Here is a 17,818-nt window from a genome sequence, read left to right on the forward strand (position 1 = left end):
ATACGGCTAGTGCGCGGCTGCATGTGCACACGGCTTATCACACACACACACACACACACACACACACACACACACACACACACACACACACACACACACACACACACACACACACACACACACACACACACGCACGCACGCACGCACGCACACACACACACACACACACACACGTACGCGCAGCACATACATACACACAGCTTATTTGCAGCTGTAGGTGCGTTGCCGTGAGGTCCTTCATTTCTTTTCTCTTAGGGGCGAAGCGCCTTAGGGTCTCGGCTTGTAGGCATGTCATGTTCTCATCATGGTAAATCAAGTTGTCAAATTATGGTCAAAACAACTGTATAATTAGTCAAAACCGGTTCAGGATAAACTAACATGATTTAAACTAATTTAAAATAGAGAAATAATCAGGATTTATTTTCATTAATTAGCGGGAGTTTGTTACATTCCGTCTCAAAATTGGTTTCAAATGCCAAGTTTTCTCCCATAAAGCATACTTCGCAGCATGTTCGGTATTTAACACGAAGACAATTTACGGCAAGTCTGCCTCTCATTTAAATGATTAAACCGGTTCGACGCAAGAGAGGGCGCCACCGCCTCAGCAAGGGTGCGATTGCTGCTCCTAAAGCCCCTCCATCTTTAGCTGCTCCCACCGGCGCTTCTCCGGCGCCTAATCAGCGCGCGCCGGGTGGCGAGAGAGAGCGAACGGCGCACGTTGGCGCCGGAAACGCTCTTTCTGCGATGGACACTGAAGCTCGCAAGGAGCGAGAATGCGCAGCTCGCCCGCGAAAGACAACGCCGACGCAAAGTCGATGAAGCTGAAACACAGACGCACACTGCATGCTTCGCCCCTCCCCAGGTTTCGCGTTTGTGGAGCTGAAACTTTTGCCAAGCTTTGTTGCTTCAAAAGTTTTTTGTTCATTTTAGGCCAATATGTAGATCGCTTGTCAATGAGTGCCACGTTTTTTCGCTGTCCGTCTGAAACACTAGCAAAATATGCTTCGTATGCTTTGGCAGAAACGAGCATAGTTAGATTGTGACCTCTGAACAGGCAGCTTCTCGAGTGAAATATGTCTTGGCTTTATTTATAGAGTCACAAGGTAATTACGAGATACTAAGTGAATACATTTGCTTCATTAATTCCATTTTACAGATTAAAAAATTCTGGTTGTTTTTTTACTTAATATTATGAACGGGGAATGAGACATTCCTAAACCGAAATGTGTTGGTTTTCCACATGGTATACTATGGAAGTATAAGAGAATTAAAGGAGTATTGACACAAATTTTAAATATTTTCGGATTGTTGCTCTGAATGAACACTGGTGTCAACCACCCTAAAAAAGAGTATTTGGTGCCTGGGAACGCGTTGACTATATATTTAATACAGCTGCCTTAAAAAACACTTTCGGTCTCAGTGACGTGTCATCGCAACGTGACGTCATGGGGAGTAACTCGCGGTCTACTAGCAGCAGATCTGTCATCTGATCGTAGTTCACGTAAACAAGGATGAGCAAATTGTCGTCCAGCAACCCTGAAAGTAATTTCTGCGATTTAGGATGCATACAGGACGTAGAGATCACAGAGTGGAACTGTGTTGACTTGTTGGAGTAATGCACATTGCGGTGGGGCTGGCTTGCTGGTGAACGACGAAAACTTTAAAATCAAAGTAAAATATTTTATACGTGCTGCCTGACTCTGGTGTGTCGAGAGCGCTAGCACTGCACACCAAGGAAACGAAAAATGTCCCTTTTGCGAAGTCTCAAAGTCGCGTCAGCTATTACACCTTTAAGGGGACGAAAGATTCAAAATGGAGTTAAATATACCGTCTTGTATTTATTTATAGACTCACTAAATAATTACGAAATACTAAATAATCTAATTTACTTCAACAATTCGACATTACGATCTACAAAATTTTGGTCCTATTGTTCAGTGGCGTAGCCAGGAATTTTGTTCGGGGGGGTGGGGGGGGGGGGGGCTCACGTTGCAGCGCGACGTCCTCATAGCATTTTTAGAACGACTAAGTATATGAATAACATTTATTTATTTATTTATTTATTTATTTATTTATTTATTTATTTATTTATTTATTTATTTATTTATTTATTTATTTATTATATTCTCAAAGGTCCCGTATGGGACTTTACATGAGGGGTGGGTGACATAAAAATTGCGGTATCGATGAAGGTGGATGTGCTTGAGTCTACTTCCTGGGTGGCATTTTTGAAGCGCGCGAAATCGCGGATGACTGCTGCTTCGTTCGGAAGGTCATTCCAGTCTCGGGCGGTGCGCAAAAAGAAGGACTGCTGAAATGAGGTGGTGTGGGCACGTGGCGGAATCAAAGCGTTTGGATGACTTGTGCGATGACCTCGATGGACCGGCTGGATGAAGTGGTATTTCCCCGGGGTTGAATAAAAGAATCTGTGAAAAAGGCAGAGACGTGCAATACGACGACGAAGAGCGAGGGTAGAAAGTTTTAGCTGGGATTTGAGGGCGGAGATGCTCCAGTCGCGGGAATAATCTGAAACAATGAATCTGGTTGCTCGGTTCTCTACTGACTCAAGAATTTTGATATGATTCGTTTGGTGGGGGTCAAAGACAGCAGATGCATACTCAAGTTTTGGTCTGACAATGGTTTTATAAGCGAGTAGTTTAACGGAACGTGGTGCCATGGAAATGTTACGGCGTGTGTACCCGAGAGCGCGGTTAGCGGAGTGAATTATGTGATTTATATGGTCGCCCCAAGATAGGTCACTCGAAAGATGGACACCCAGGTATTTAATCGAGTCAGTAGCAGCTATATGACAGTTGTTGATTGTGTAAGTAGCCGGCGTGTGGTTTCGGCGACGATGGAAAGAAATTAGTAATTTTTTTTTTTCGCATTAAGGGGCGTCAACCAGGTGGTACACCACTGCTGAATACGTGAGAGGTCATGCTGTAGAGGGGAGACATCGGTGGGGTTATTTATAGGGCGGTAGAGGACACAATCATCAGCAAAAAGACGGATGTTAGATTCAACGGAAAGCGGAACATCGTTAATGTATATTAGGAATAAAAGAGGCCCTAGGACGGTACCCTGGGGCACGCCGGACAAGACATGGGAGAGGTCGGAGGAGTGATCATTAACATGCACGAATTGTTTACGGTTTGTTAGGAATGCTTTAATCCAGTTAAAAACATGCCGATGAAGGTTTAGACGCGAGGTTTTTAGAAGGAGACGGGAGTGGGGTAACTTATCGAAGGATTTTTCAAAATCTAAGAACAGTGTGTCAATTGGGATGTTACGGTCCATATGAAGGTGAAAGTCGTGCAGGAATAATGTTAGTTGGGTCTCGCATGACTGATCTTTACGAAAGCCATGTTGGTTTTGGTGAAAGAAGTTTACGGATGATAAAAATGTAGCAACATGAGAAAAGATGACGTGTTCCATGATCTTTGAACAAACACTAGTGAGCGAGGTTGGTCGGTAATTACCTGCAAATGAGCGGTCACCTTTCTTGAAGACCGGAATGACCTTCCCAACTCTCCAGTCTAATGGGACTTCACCTGTGTCGAGTGACTGCTGAAAAATGATTGACAGTATGGAACTGCATACATGTTTTGTATTTTTCAGAATTTTGGCGTTTATGCCATCTATACTGCATGACGAAGAGTTCTTTAATTGGTTAATAACTTTTACAATTCACTCTGAATTGAATTCAATCTTTGGCATTGGCGGAAAAGCAAAATGCGGAAAATCAGGAAGTTCGTTGTTAGGTTCGTTAGTAAAGACGGGACAAAATGCAGAGTTGACGGATGGAACGTCGCAATCGGCAACGGGGGATCCAGAAGTGTCACAAAGAGAGACTGTGGTTTTGTCGTCCGGTTCATAATTTTCCAAAAAGGCGTGGGTATGTACATGTATTACCATGTACATACATTGTCACTGGAATTACCATTAACATGTATTACCAGTGACAATTTGTATTAGATGTTGCAAATCACTTCTTGAATGCTGCCCTCTGTTAAGAACGAGTAAGAAATGTGTTTCTTTCGTAAAAATATTATGTTGGCATGCCCGCAAAATCTTTCCAGGAATAACTGTCTTCAACCGTTTCAATATTTTTTTTGTGTGTGTAACAGGTACGGCAAATATCACGTAAACTTCGGAACTGCATCAGTTTTGAACTGAAGAAGCGCCTGATAACAAAAAAAAAATGAAGTCCACAAAATAACCAGGACGAGATCAAATATTTTAATGTAGATTAATTACGCAAAATGTTCGTCTTTTTGCACAAATGATGCGGCCAGGGAAAAGCAAGAATGGGAAATTTACACCTCGAATACGGGCAAAACATGTCACCGGAAACAGTGCGCAGTATGCTTACGCAAAACTACACAAATGTACATTTAAATATGCAATAAATAAACGGAACTAAGCAATGATCACTATACATAATGCCCAACTGATATGTCCTTGGGCCAAGCTGCTGTCTCGGACGCACCATGTGGACAGAACTATAAAGGAAGAGTGCAGAAATAACGAAAGAAACTATTTCAAAACTGTTTTAAAAGTGCGAACCACTATTGTGCACTCTATATAAAAGGAGGGTTGCCGCTTCTAGTTCAAAAAGCAATGAAGAACAAAAACGACAAATGAAAGTAACAAACAATGCTGCTAGTACGGCTTCCCAATAGTTGAATTTGTTTGGCAACGCCGCGTATGCCGACCTCTCAGTGAACAAGGTGAAGCTGTCGATTGGCTGGTAATGTCCACCTGATGCCCGTATTCTTATGTTTATATTAGGTCACAGTGTTAACTGCTAAAAGGTACAAAATCCTCACGGCTTTAAAAGGTTGTGAACAATAAATATTGCGTCAAAATTACGGGCTCATTGACCTGAACTATGGAACAGCAGTGTCTTTTCCTTTCATTTGCGCTGATTTTTTGTCCTGCTCGGTATCAAAAGACAAAGTTGACACGGCGAGGAAGCTTAGCGAAACGGTCAGTGACTTCCCACACGCTGATGTCGACATTTCTGTGGGCTTACAGAAGTATCTGGCCAACCATGCGTTCCTCAGACATCGTGGAGCGTAAGTAGTTCTTAAGTAACCTCATGCTTGAAAACGTTCTCTCTGAGCTTGCAGTGGTCACTGGAAGGGTGACTAGAATCTGGAGTAGCTTGTACACAGTCGGATAGAACCTGCTGTCGCAATGAGAGAAGGCATCGGTTCCAGTACCGGGGCGCTGGTTTGCTGCTTTGTTCGCCCACTTTGTCCACCATAGTCGCAGTTCTCCAAAACCAGCCCTCGTTTCGACGTCATGCGCAAAAACGGTCAGGAGATTTTCTGCTCCTTTCTCCCGATCATCTTGCATTGGTGGTATTGCGGATGGTACAATTATTGAATAGTCCTTTAGAAGTGCCCTGTGTTTTTCGAACCATTGGTTTAACTGGGCTAGTACGTGGTCCATGAACGGAATGAACAGGGTTCTGCGAAAATATTCTTCCGCGCTTTCGAATGCATTGCTCACAAGGTTTTGCTTCCGGACACCGGCTCGACGGCTGGTGATCTCCACATTCAGTTTTTCTGATAATGCCTGCACTTGTGCAAATATTTTTGAGAAAGAAGCATTCGCGTTCTTGCGGTCATTTTCATTTGTCTGCTGTACCGCTTCTATGTCGTCAATGGCAGCGCTCATGTCGATACTCCTAGTCTGCAGCTTCTTTGACAGTGGCAAAGTCAGTGCCAACACGTGCTCCGTCACATGCAGGCTTACAAGGAATGCTGGTGACAAGAGTGCCAACATTAGACTCTTTGCCTGCACTGGACTTTCGCCATTTCCGTTAAACATAACCTCCTCTAGTGCTGCAATCAACGGCTCAAAGAGGCTCACAAATGAAAGCACAGCATCGTGCTTCTCGGCCCAGCGCGTTTCGCATAGTCCCAAAAGGCGCTGCCTTGCAGACTCCAGACAGCTCAAACTTATCATTTTACGCAAAACGTGTGAGCGGCTAGAAGATTTACGGGAAAAGACTGACGTCGCCTTCAGAGTCCCAAAACAGTTTCGGATGTCTGTGATGGAGCATGCCGCACACACAACTAGATGTGTGTGCCGCACACACAACACATGCCGCATGCCGCACACACAACGCGCAGTGAGTACATAGAGTGCGGCTGGATATTTCTCACGAACAGCAGCTTGAACACCATTCGTTTTGCCGGCCATCGAACTTGCATCATCGTAGCCTTGACCACAGAGATGCTGCATGTTAATTCCCATTTCTATAAGGAGCCTTATGATGGTGTCGGCGAGGGCCTGGCCATTTGGTCGTGAATTGGCACAAAGCCTATAAGAACACTTCTTCGATTCTGTTCGCATCCTTATTAAGGTACCTTGCACAAACAGTAAGCTGCTCGATACCAGCAACATCCGTCGTTTCATCAGCAAGTACGGAGAAGCAGCCTGCAGCGTTTACTTTTGCGGCTAGGCTTTCCTTGATGATTGCAGCAGAGATTTCTATAATGTGGTTTTATACATCTGGACTAAAATATGAGGCCTTATTTGGGCAACCTTCCAAATGCTTTTTTAGATCTGTGTCGCCACAATCCGCGCGCATGCGAAGCAGCGCTCTGAAGTTGCCTGTATCTGTAGAGGAGTCTGTGCTTGAATCCATGGGACCACTGTCACTATGTCCACGGAGAGCCGCACCTTGCCGCCCGCAAAAGAGAACTGTCTCAACAATAGGCTGTAACTTCCTTCGGGTCTCTCTTATTTGAATTTGCCTGCCATGGTCCAGTTGATCAACAACACTGGGCACACATCCTGAGAAGGTTTGAAGAAAACTAGCGTCAGTGTGATATTTAGTGACTTCGTGTGCACCGAAGACTTCGAGCGCGTGCTTCCACTTTTGAAATGGCTTGGATACGAGGGCCTTAGTGCGCGCATGTTGGCCCTTGCCAATCTCACTTCTGCTAAAAAGGACACACACTCGGCAAAACGCACCCTCTTGAAGCGCTGAGTAGCTAAGCCATCGGTACCTGTCCAGCCAAGCCACGTAAACCTACGTTTCTGCTTAAAATCGTTCATAGACTTCAACATATAGCATAGCGGAGGAATCCAAGGAGAAGCTAGCAGTTGATGTTTTGTGTCATCATCCACTTTTGAGCCATCTGTCTAGAGCCCGATATCAAACTTGCTTCTGCTAACATTTTGAGGGTCAGAAAAAGATAAATAATTAAATAAATGATAATCAGGCTGAAGCCCAATAAATCCCACCAGCCGGGTGACGCCGCTGGTTGGTGGTGTATGAGAGCACGAAAAATTTCAGGGGGGGGGGGGGGGCTGAAGCCCCATAAGCCCCCCCCCCCCCCCCTGGCTACGCCCCTGTGACCTTGTTTAAGGATGACCCAAGGTCTTAGTTACGTAGGCCGATTGTCTTTTCTTAAAAATGTGCAAGATAGTTGGTGCACCATGTAGGCACGCGAACCAACAAAATATTGTAACATACATTATTATTATTATTATTATTATTATTATTATTATTATTATTATTATTATTATTATTATTATTATTGTTATAGGCCGACCTTTTCATGCACATGCCTTCTCCAGCGAACACTCAACCGATGTATGTGAACAGTATTTATAATTTTTCTGTATTTCTTGTGTTGGGTTAGTGTATTTAACCTGTCGTCCTAACTTTTTTTAGGTTTCCCTTCTGTGTTCACATTTTATATTGTCGACTGTCTGAGAGGGACACTACAGAGAAAAAAGTTTTTCCTCATTAGTAAATTACCTATACCAAAATCACCAAGCTTTCCGCGAGAAAAACTTGGTAAGCGAGAAAATGCCCACGAAAAAGAAAATGCGGGTGGCGACACCAGCTTGAAATTCTCGCCCCAAACGTCCTGACTTCATAGATTTTGACGGTATCTACTAGGTCCTACGCAGTTCTTCATCGGTAAAAACGAAGTAAATTGTTCGCGGAGGGGGCCATCGATTGAACATACTAGCTTACAGGAAATTTAGTTGCGCCAATGTCGTCGACATACGAAAAATACACGTTGAAATTCGTGAAATCCGTGACGCCACGCGCGAAGATTTCGGTGCCAAAGTTAAAAATGATTCTTTCACCTCGATTTTGTCCTCTATTAATACATATATGATGGTGAAATTAATGAAATTAGAGTTATCAGAGTACAGTTTATCAATATAAACCGATTCGTTGTTAATTTAATTTCCCTTAAATTTTAGCGGATATCATTAGTTTCTTTTTTGCGTTCGCCAGCATAAAGACCCTAATTTGTTGTTGGCAGTCGCGTAAATCCAAAAAAAATCTCAAGGGGCGACACACCTCTCGATGCCACGGCGACCATTTTGTTTTTCATAAATATGCTTTTTATTTTTTAATATTATAAAAATATTCGCAACCTAATTATGCTCGTTTCTGCTGAAACATTCGCAGCTGCTAAGCTGCGAGTGTTTCAGGCGGACAGCGCACAAACGTGGCATTTATTGATAAGCGACCTTTAAGTCCGGCTAAAATAAATAAAACATAAAGAACTGAAGGACACAACTTCCACGCACGTAGAACTGCAGATAAGCGGTGTGAGTGTACAGCCAGGTACAGCTATGCACGTATGTCTTCCCCAGTGGCGCAATTGGTTAGCGCACGGTACTTATACGACAGTTATCGTGAGCTATGCCGGTGTTGTGAGTTCGAGCCTCACCCGGGGAACGCCTTTTTTTATTACTTTTTAAATTTAATTCGGAACCTATATACTCTAAGCTGTTGATTCGTAACACTAACTTTTCACAGTTGGCCGCCGGTCAGAACTCAGCTTGGCGCGCGACTGAAGCCCTGTGGGAAGGTCGCGATACCCGTTCGCCGTGACCTGTGTGTCTCTGATAGCTTATCACGAGGAGGAGGTCCACGGAGCCAGAATTCTTGAGGAGACAAGACTGCGCTCGCTCGGGCGTCCCAATAACGTCCAGGAATCGGGCACGGCATTGATGCGCCCCCTGCCTCGAGAGTCCGCTAGCGGAGAAGGAAAAAACGCGCGCATAACGGTCTCCGATGAAGCTCGTCGGTTCAAGGCCATTCGGTAGCGATTCACCGCGCGCGCTTTACGCGCGAATGGGTGTGTATCTTGGGCCTCCTCGCCGGCTCGAAGTTCGGTAAATTAACGAGAAAAAAGACGCCACATCAACGGAAATCCCCCGCGTCAAATATTTTCTAGAACGCGGAAACTATCTATTTTCCCATAACGTGAACTTGAAAGATTATATATGTATCGTTTGTTCAACCGAATGATGAGACTTATTCTGCATGCCATGAGTTAATATTTAGGCTTAATAGGACTTCTTGAGGGCCTAGATGGTGCATAGTGACAAACATTACTTAGCGGCGCAGTAGCGCAGCACACAAGGAAGCAGGCCCGTAGCCAGCGATATTTTTCTTCGGGGGGGGGGGGGGGTCACTGGTTGAAGGCCTTGACTATTTTAGAAAAGCAGCCATATTCCCCAATTATTTTCGGTAAAACACCCCCTCCATCAGAATTGGGGGGAGGGGTGTCGCCCTAGGCCCCCCCTCCTCCCTTTTGGGTACGGGCCGGCAAGGAAGATACACAAGGGACAAGCGCTACTTACAACTGTTTATTCCATAACGTCGTCATAAAACATATATATACCTATTGCCACACGCGCAGATGCGTTCAACCTCCTTTTTTTTTTTTTGCCTTGAACGCATCTGCGCATGTGCCAAAGGTGTATAGATGTTCAATAATAATAACGATATCTGGGGTTTAACGTTTTGGGATATGATTACGAGAGACGCCGTAGTGGAGGGCGCCGGAAATTTCGACGACTTTGGGTTCTTTCACGTGCAGCTAAATCTAAGTACATGGGCCTCAAACATTTTCGCCTCCGTCGAAAATGCAGCCGCCGCGACCAGGATTCGATCCCGCGACCTTCGGGTCAGCAGTCGAGCACCATAACCACTACAGTAAAACCCCGGTGATACGATCACGGCTCGTACGAATTTCGGGGTGATACGAATTTTTCTGTGGTCCCGGCCAAAGCCAATTAGCCTGCATTGTATTGGAGTACGGTTGTTGCGAACAGATTTGCACCCCACGACGTTTGATACGAACGTACGCTAGCGCACAGGTACGAACAGGTGCTGCCCGCGCTGTCGCGGAAGACGCGGCACTCACGCGCGGGCGCGGGCATGCGCGCTGCACGACTATCAACGGTGCGTCGTTGCCTCCGAGATAGTGCGCGCGAATCTTGGAAGCCTTTAGGCGCCTTCGCGTTGACGCGCGCTCCTGCGCGCGAGGCAGCAGCGTCTTTGTACTGTGTTAACACGTGCCTGCCACGTCGATGCAAGCCATGTCCCCGCAATCGGACGTTCTATGAAACAAGACTGAAACTTGGGCTCCGGGTCCGTCATGATGTCCCATTAAATGTGGATGAAGACCCCAAGAGACGAAGCGGACTGTCTTGGGCGAAGGTTCTTGGCCTCTCTCTATCGTGTGCAAAGCGCTTCTTAAGTCACTTTCGCCGCAGTACTCTACTGTCATGCAGAAAAGCGTAGTATGATTAGGAAGGGGCTACTAGCGATCACGGGGCACAACACATCTGATTCATTAATTACACACGCGCGCATGCACCGTACATTTACGAGTACAAGTATGATCGTTGACGTATAAAAACTTTACTGGCAATCATTCAGAGCTGTTCATGACGTCGCTGCGGCCCTAACAAACACTTAATCAAAACGTATGCCAGCTTTCTTTTGTTGCATACTAATTTTCTATGTTTTCAGGTGATACGAATTTCGGATGATACGAATATTTTTGGTAACCCCGCGAGATTCGTATCACCGAGGTTTTACTGCAGACTACTGTGGTGGGGCGAATGTTTCATGACGACGTTGTGGAACAAACAGTTGTCAAGCGTTTGCCCGTTGTGTATCTTCTTGGTGTGCTGCGTTTTTATTGCGCTAAGTAATTTTTGTCATATTGTTGTTCTTATTAGTACTTTCCCTTCGCGCTTGTAGTTTTGATCACTAGAATATATTAGATCATATGCCTGAATCATCCACCCTGATTGTGATTGCAGGAGTGCTGCCATAATGTGGGCCTTCTGCGTGATGACTTACACCTATGACGCACTTATGCAAAACTAATTCTAATAGGCCAATGGATGACAAATAGGCAAATACAAAACTAATTAGTGACCAATAAGCAAATGCAAAATCAATACATTACCATATTAGGCAAATACCGAACCAATAGACCCACAGAGTCCAAATAGACTAATACCGAACCAAGGGACAAATCCAGTGCCAACAGACCTATACAAATCCAATAATTGAACGGGTGTCAATCACCCAATATGCAACTGCTTCTTCGATTGAAAATTTTGGCTAGGTTCGTGATAGAGGACGGGCGGACTGACATTTTTCTCGTTCCTAGTTTAGCGAACGTTATGCTTTACACGCTCCGTATGTTTAAAAAATTTGCTGTGATCGACCGCGGTGAAAACAAGGTTTTCGGGCGACAGCCCGGTTTCGCTTGATTTGGGAAAGGACGATACCAGCGGTTCGCAGAGATTTAACTATATTGCATGTCCTGGTTTGTGCAAGGAGGACCAGACGTCTACGCACTTCGACTACACTCCGCGACAAGGGAGCCAACGCATTGCACCACAAGACAACACAAAACAACACAACACAACGCACAGACACTGCTCGGCGTCATCGGCGCTCCGGGCGTGAACGCGCAGTCAACTTGGATGCTGCCATCGCCTCTGGCGGTGGCGGCAGGAAAGACTCACCCTGAGCCGCTGTTTGCTTTCCCGAACGCGCCGCACTCGGTTTGCGCTGAAGCTCCTGCTCCCGAGTTGACCTTGGCTGAGCTATAATGTCAGGTTCACGCAACGATGCGTTTTATGTGTTTGTACCGGGAGGAGCAGACCTATCGCTCTAAAATTCAGGAACCTTCAGAGAACTTGACTTATGGGATGCCCAAGAAAATAAAGTTTCCGTTTAACACGTACTCAGACACGAGCTTCCAACCTAAAGCCGACCATAAGCCACAAGAAAACAGACTTCCAATCGTGGAAAATTTTGCACGAATTGCGTCAGCTCATTTCCCAGAAACCAGGAATTTTAACCTGCGTACTGTTCGAGAGAAAGCAACTGCGATTGTGAAGCGCAGATGCAGCGGATAATTGACAGAACCGTCACGGAAGTTGAATCGCCGTGGGATCTGCGTATCCGACTTCGATAAGTTCCCTAAGTGAAATGTCGTATATTGTTTCTCTTGTTCACGCACCTGAGTTTCACCTTAATGTCTCGTCTCAAGCACAGAGTGAGAGTAATTCGATTTATGTGCAAAAATACAAATAAATGCCTTAATATGCTCTTCCTCCTTGGACGTGCATGCAGGAAATAAATAGATGCTCAGATGTAGTATATGAAGTCACAAGTTTTATTACATTGGATTCTTAAATACATTGTATATCTATACGATAACGACCAAGAAGTTCAGCATAAATGTGGCGACAGGAGCATCGAAAGTTCGCGTACATAGCTTATGCCGCGCAATGTTGTGCGTCTGTGACGAAGGAGGTGTTAGAGCAAAGCGAAGTTAGGATGTAGAAAAATATGGCAGCTTGTCCTGACCGTGCGTTTCCTTATGTAATCGAAGCCCAAGTAAACAATTCGGGTAGTGATGTCAGTATGGCGAATACAGCACTTGGCATTGCATACGGTATTGAACGAGAACTTGCCTAAATGTATCAACTTGACTCTTTAGTTCATAGGTCCTCTTTGTATAAAAAATACCCGCCACGGTGGTTTAGTGGTTATAGTGCTCGACTGCTGATCCGAAGGTCACGGGATCGAATCCTGACCGCGGCGGCCGCATTCTCGGTAGAGGCGAAAATGTTCGAGGCCCGTGTACTTAGATTTAGGTGCACGTGAAAGAACCCCAGGTGGTCGAAATTTCCGGAACCCTCCACTACGGCGTCTATCATAATAATATCGTAGTTTCGGGACGTTAAACCCCGTCAATTATTATTTGTATACAAAGCTACTCAATAGACCAGAAAAGCACGAAGTCAGAAGTCGAGGCTCACTACCTTCATATGTGGGCTAACAACTTCCATATAGTTCATTAAAGGTCTTATACGCAGAACCTTTAAAAGTAACTGATATGTTTCTGTATACGCGCAGCGTCCGCCTCGACGTGGACGGAATAAACGTAGAATTTGCAGTCCGCCATTTGCAGTTCCCCATACTTAAACGGCTGATAAGCTAGCATTTGTGTAAGATGCATTTCATTAATAATATCACACTTAATAATCTGCGATGCCACTTCAATACAGGGCACGGTTGTGAGGACATAGTGTGCTCACTGCAGGCGATCGATTCCCCCAGCATGCGAGCGCCTAGTATCTTCTCGAATATGAATTATATTATAGTCCTTTCACTCTTCAAAATGGTGGCATGTGGGGCCCACGTGGAGTAGCAAAAACGTACCGAGCAACGTTCGACGTCTCGATGCATGTTGTTCCCGAGTTCCGTGATTGTCCTGTTCTTCACAGTTGACGGAGAACAGTCGCAGTCGTCGATCCACTTCGACTTTCGACGGTCTTCAGCAACCGACGCTTCACTTTGGGTTTCACAGAACTTCAGCAACCCCTCGCGTTCAAGAACACGCCTTATGACGTCACGTAGATCTCCTCCTTCGGTTAGATGTGGTTTTGCTGAGATTCCGTCACTTAATGGGCACGCTGGGCTCATATGTGTTTGTTGTTGCTGTCGGGGTTTCACATTGTTCACTTCTTCCTCTACATTCTATTAACTCTAATACTGACTTCCGCAGCCCAAAACTGCTAGAATGTAAACATTCGAGCATTCTTCATTCACTACCTTTTCATTTAGTTCATTACTCAAGCACGCAGTTCGCGGTATGAAGCAATTCCCTTTGATTAACATGAATGGGGCAACAACTGGGGCCATGTTGCCAGCTCAGCTAGAGAAGAGCAGTGGGATGTAGGGTAAAAACAGCGCGAAAAAAAATGTTCCCAAGCCCTCAAACAGAAACTTAACAAGTCAAACTTAACAATGCCCTGCGATGGAGGACTACAGGGCGTAACAACGGGCATTTTCGTATACATCCTCCACATGTATACAGCCTCCGAGGCCGGGTTTTAGCCCGCCAAATGGGGTCGAGCAGCGCAATGCCCAAGCCACTCGACCACCCCGGTGGTTGGTGATGTAGGGTTTTTGGGCCCTTATATGCCTGTTAGTACTGAAATGTAACGACGACGAAGAAGAAGAAGTCGTTTTGTGTTAATGATGATGCTCATGATGACGAAAAAGGAGAAGAAGGAGACAAAGATTAATAATATTAAGAAGGAGGATGAGGTGATGGAAGAAATAGAAGAGACAGAAAGAAGAAATTTGGTGACGCTCTTGAGGACGGTGTGGCGCCACCCCCGCATCCCGGCATTGCTTACTGGTGATTTTTTAAATTTTATTGTTGGTTTAGTACCTCATGGTTTGATCTAACAGGTATCTTGTCGAAATTTTCGTTGTGGGTATGAGCCACTAATTTTAAAGGCGAATCGGCGAACCAACAAGGGCAGAGTGGTATACCTTCACGAACTGCTGCCGGGGAGCCTCAGACACGTGGGTGACCGCACGTCAAAATGCATAGCTGTGATGGCTCGCCCTTCGGGCCGTCTAAGCCAATTATCGACAACGCAGCCGAGCCATTCCACGGCTTGTCATTCACGGCGGCTCGGCAGAAACAGACTTAGCGGCGCCTTGAGCCTTCCGGCAGATGTCCTGCGGATGTAATAAGATATATTCTTGAGCAGGTACCGCAAAATACGAAGACACAAGCGAGGAACAAAGAGACGAGACAAGCGCTAACTTCAAATTAAAGTTTATTCTTGGAGTCCACGCCTATTTATCGCTCAGCAGAGATCAGACACCACATTGTCAGCCAAGAACACCCCATCACGCTGCACAGCGATAATGAACAACAAAACGGTACACTATCTTAACAAAGTCGCCCAAATTTCAGTTCTCGCAAGCCCTATAGTTCTACGTGTACATGCCGGCTGTCTCTTTTAGCGATCGGGACAGCCAAATCCTAAACAACTGGACTACACACAGCCGCTACGTAATCACTGCGCATACTCGGACCTGTCACAAGGTTTGGTTACTCTCAGGCCCGTAGCCAGGAAATGTTTTCGGAGGGTGGGGGTGGGGTGGGGGCTTGACTATTTTAGCCAAATATATATTTTTATTACTTATGTTCGGTAAAACAGCCCCCTTCATCAGAATTTCGGGGAGGGGGGGGGCCTAGGGCACCCCTCTGTCCCTAGCCCCCCTCCCCCCCCTCCCTCGGTCTGGTGCGTTGCAGTTGGAGTAGGTTGCCCTACTCCAACTGCACGCACCAGACCAGTAATCTGCGAATATTTGAAAATAAGCGCAGCGCGAAAAAAAAAGAAAACGGGAATAGAGAGACAAGAGCACGGGACGAGCGCTGATTCTATTTTAATACTACGAACCAAGTCTCCCAGCAAAGCATTGTATTGACCAGCGAAGATCTCTGGCCACACCTTGTCGACTTACAACGGTACCTCGAGGGCTTCGTACGCATGAAAGCGGCATTTCTTGACGAACTGAATCTTATAGGGTGTCGCCACATTACCGTAATGTTCGGCCTATCTTTCTCAGATGCAGCCAGTTCGGCGCTTCTGCTTGAAGACAGGCGAAAGAGTACCCGCCGTGGTATAGCTCAGCACGTAAGGTGTCGCGCTACTAAGCTCGAGGGCGAGGGTTCGACCCCCGGCCACGGCGGCCGCATTTAGATTGGGGCGAAATGCAAAAAAAAAAAAAAAAACATCCCGCGTACTAAGATTTAGGTGCACGTTAAAGAACCCCAGGTTTCGTGGACGAACTTGTTGAGAGTTCACTATTACACGCTAAAATTGCCGGCAGCCACTCTACGGAAATCCTAAAGCGGGAATGGGTGTTTCGCAGTGAGGGCTCCAATTCTCCGATTGGACCCAATCGCGTGTATTCACTAATGAAAACAATTATATACTTTAATTTATTTAATTGCTATCGTAAATTATGGCTCTCATCCATCTTAAGATGTCTGCCGCCACACAAAAAGTAATGATAAAGACAGCGAGGAAATGTCGCATTTTCGTTATTTTTGAGGATTCTCGGACAGATTTCTGGAAACGCACTGTGTACAGATGCACCGCTAGAGGCGCACTGAAGTTCATATCGTGAAAATACAATGGTGTCGGGTGCATAACGCGAATTGACAGCAGAACGTCCTGTCATGTGTCCAGCAAACCCTCTTGCATTTATTCTTAAACAACATGCGTTTGCCGTCTTTCAGATCTAGCAAATAGCAAGGCGGGGTTGTTCGTATGGCATATTTGGACAACAATGGTAACGCAAAGAAACAGGACGCAAGGAGGCAACAAAGAAACGAACACAGCGCTACCATTGTTATTGCTTGCCTTTTATGTCCTGTTTGTCTGCGCTAGCAATGTTATCCAAATATGCCATTACCAACAAGCCCGCCTTGAGACTTTAGCCGACATCATTTCTTGTTCAACGCGCCCTTTCGCGCACGTACTCCGGGACCCACGTGGGACTGTTGCCCTCATTGACAGTGCTGTATGCGAGGTACGTTGTATTGGTTTTTGTTTGCGCAACAAAAGTTTGATAGAAGATGCCGGGACGCTGTTTGGGGGTGGTCTTCCTTCAAGCGGACGTGGACGAAGGGCTTCTCAAGATTCTGCGTGCGGAATGGCTTGGACAGGCTCGTTTTTTTTAGAGCATACGTGATTGTCTGCTGCAAGGACCTTCGAGCTGTCGGTGGCCAAGTTTCAGGGCCGCAAGTTTTTGCGCCTTCCGGAGGAAACTACTGATCACCTGTGGGAACCTCAGCTACGTCGGTTACGAGCACATGCGAGCCAGCGTCGTCAGACAGTGACCAGAGCTCTCCACGTTCCTGAAGACATCGCTCTATCGGACGGTGTGCGTCAGGTCCCAGAGCTGGGACCGAAATTCGCCGCGGAAACTACGAGGACCAAGCCAGAGCTTCTCTCTACTGTGCGCCAAGTAACTCGACGAGCTTCCGAAGACGAGAGCACGAGGTAGAACTCTGAAGGTGTGAACGCCTGATTACGATTTAAGCGAATGCGTTGCAAATTACATTTGAAATATGTAGGATCATACTTAAAAGAGCATTCCTCGTGTGTTACACCTGCCGATAAAGGAGGAGGATCTGCCGTGTTTTCCCCATGATTCATTATATCGAAAAGCTAAGGGAGCGGTCGATGCAGCATTTAATGAGCGTGTGGGGATTTCTCTGAAGAATGTGAAAGCTAAAGCGAAGTAATTGTGCAAAAAAAGAACCTTGATAGTGTGTTGAAAAGTATTGAGAAGAGCAAGAATGACTACTTAAAAGTCCTCTTTAGCGCCGAAACGGATGGTGTACCGTTTCGAGCAATAATTTCCGAGAAAGGGGCATGGCACAAATGTGTCGCCCTCTACTTTCAGAATAAGCTTAACGTGCTCGAACTGAAGGATACGTTCCTTGAAACAAGCTGGAAAGCTGTGCTTCATTTCGCACGCAATAGAGAGTTTTAGTGCCGGGGACCCCAAGCCACCTGCGTGCGCACGCTCTTGCGTTCCTTTGTACTCCCAGCCGCATCCACGGAGAATAAAAAAGAACGCAAGGGCTTACGTACGCAAGCCGCTTTGGGGCCCCGGCACTAAAAC

At 45.9% G+C, this 17,818-nt stretch overlaps 1 non-coding gene across 1 annotated transcript; it reads left to right on the plus strand.

Moving 5' to 3' along the window:
- Positions 1-8,633: 8,633 nt before the first annotated feature.
- Positions 8,634-8,725, plus strand: Trnai-uau (transfer RNA isoleucine (anticodon UAU)). The gene is given in 2 exon segments: positions 8,634-8,671; positions 8,690-8,725. It is a non-coding gene; the product is annotated as a tRNA-Ile (tRNA).
- Positions 8,726-17,818: the final 9,093 nt, after the last annotated feature.

This window comes from Rhipicephalus sanguineus, chromosome 8 (assembly GCF_013339695.2).
Source record: "Rhipicephalus sanguineus isolate Rsan-2018 chromosome 8, BIME_Rsan_1.4, whole genome shotgun sequence".
Lineage (NCBI taxonomy): Eukaryota > Metazoa > Arthropoda > Arachnida > Ixodida > Ixodidae > Rhipicephalus > Rhipicephalus sanguineus.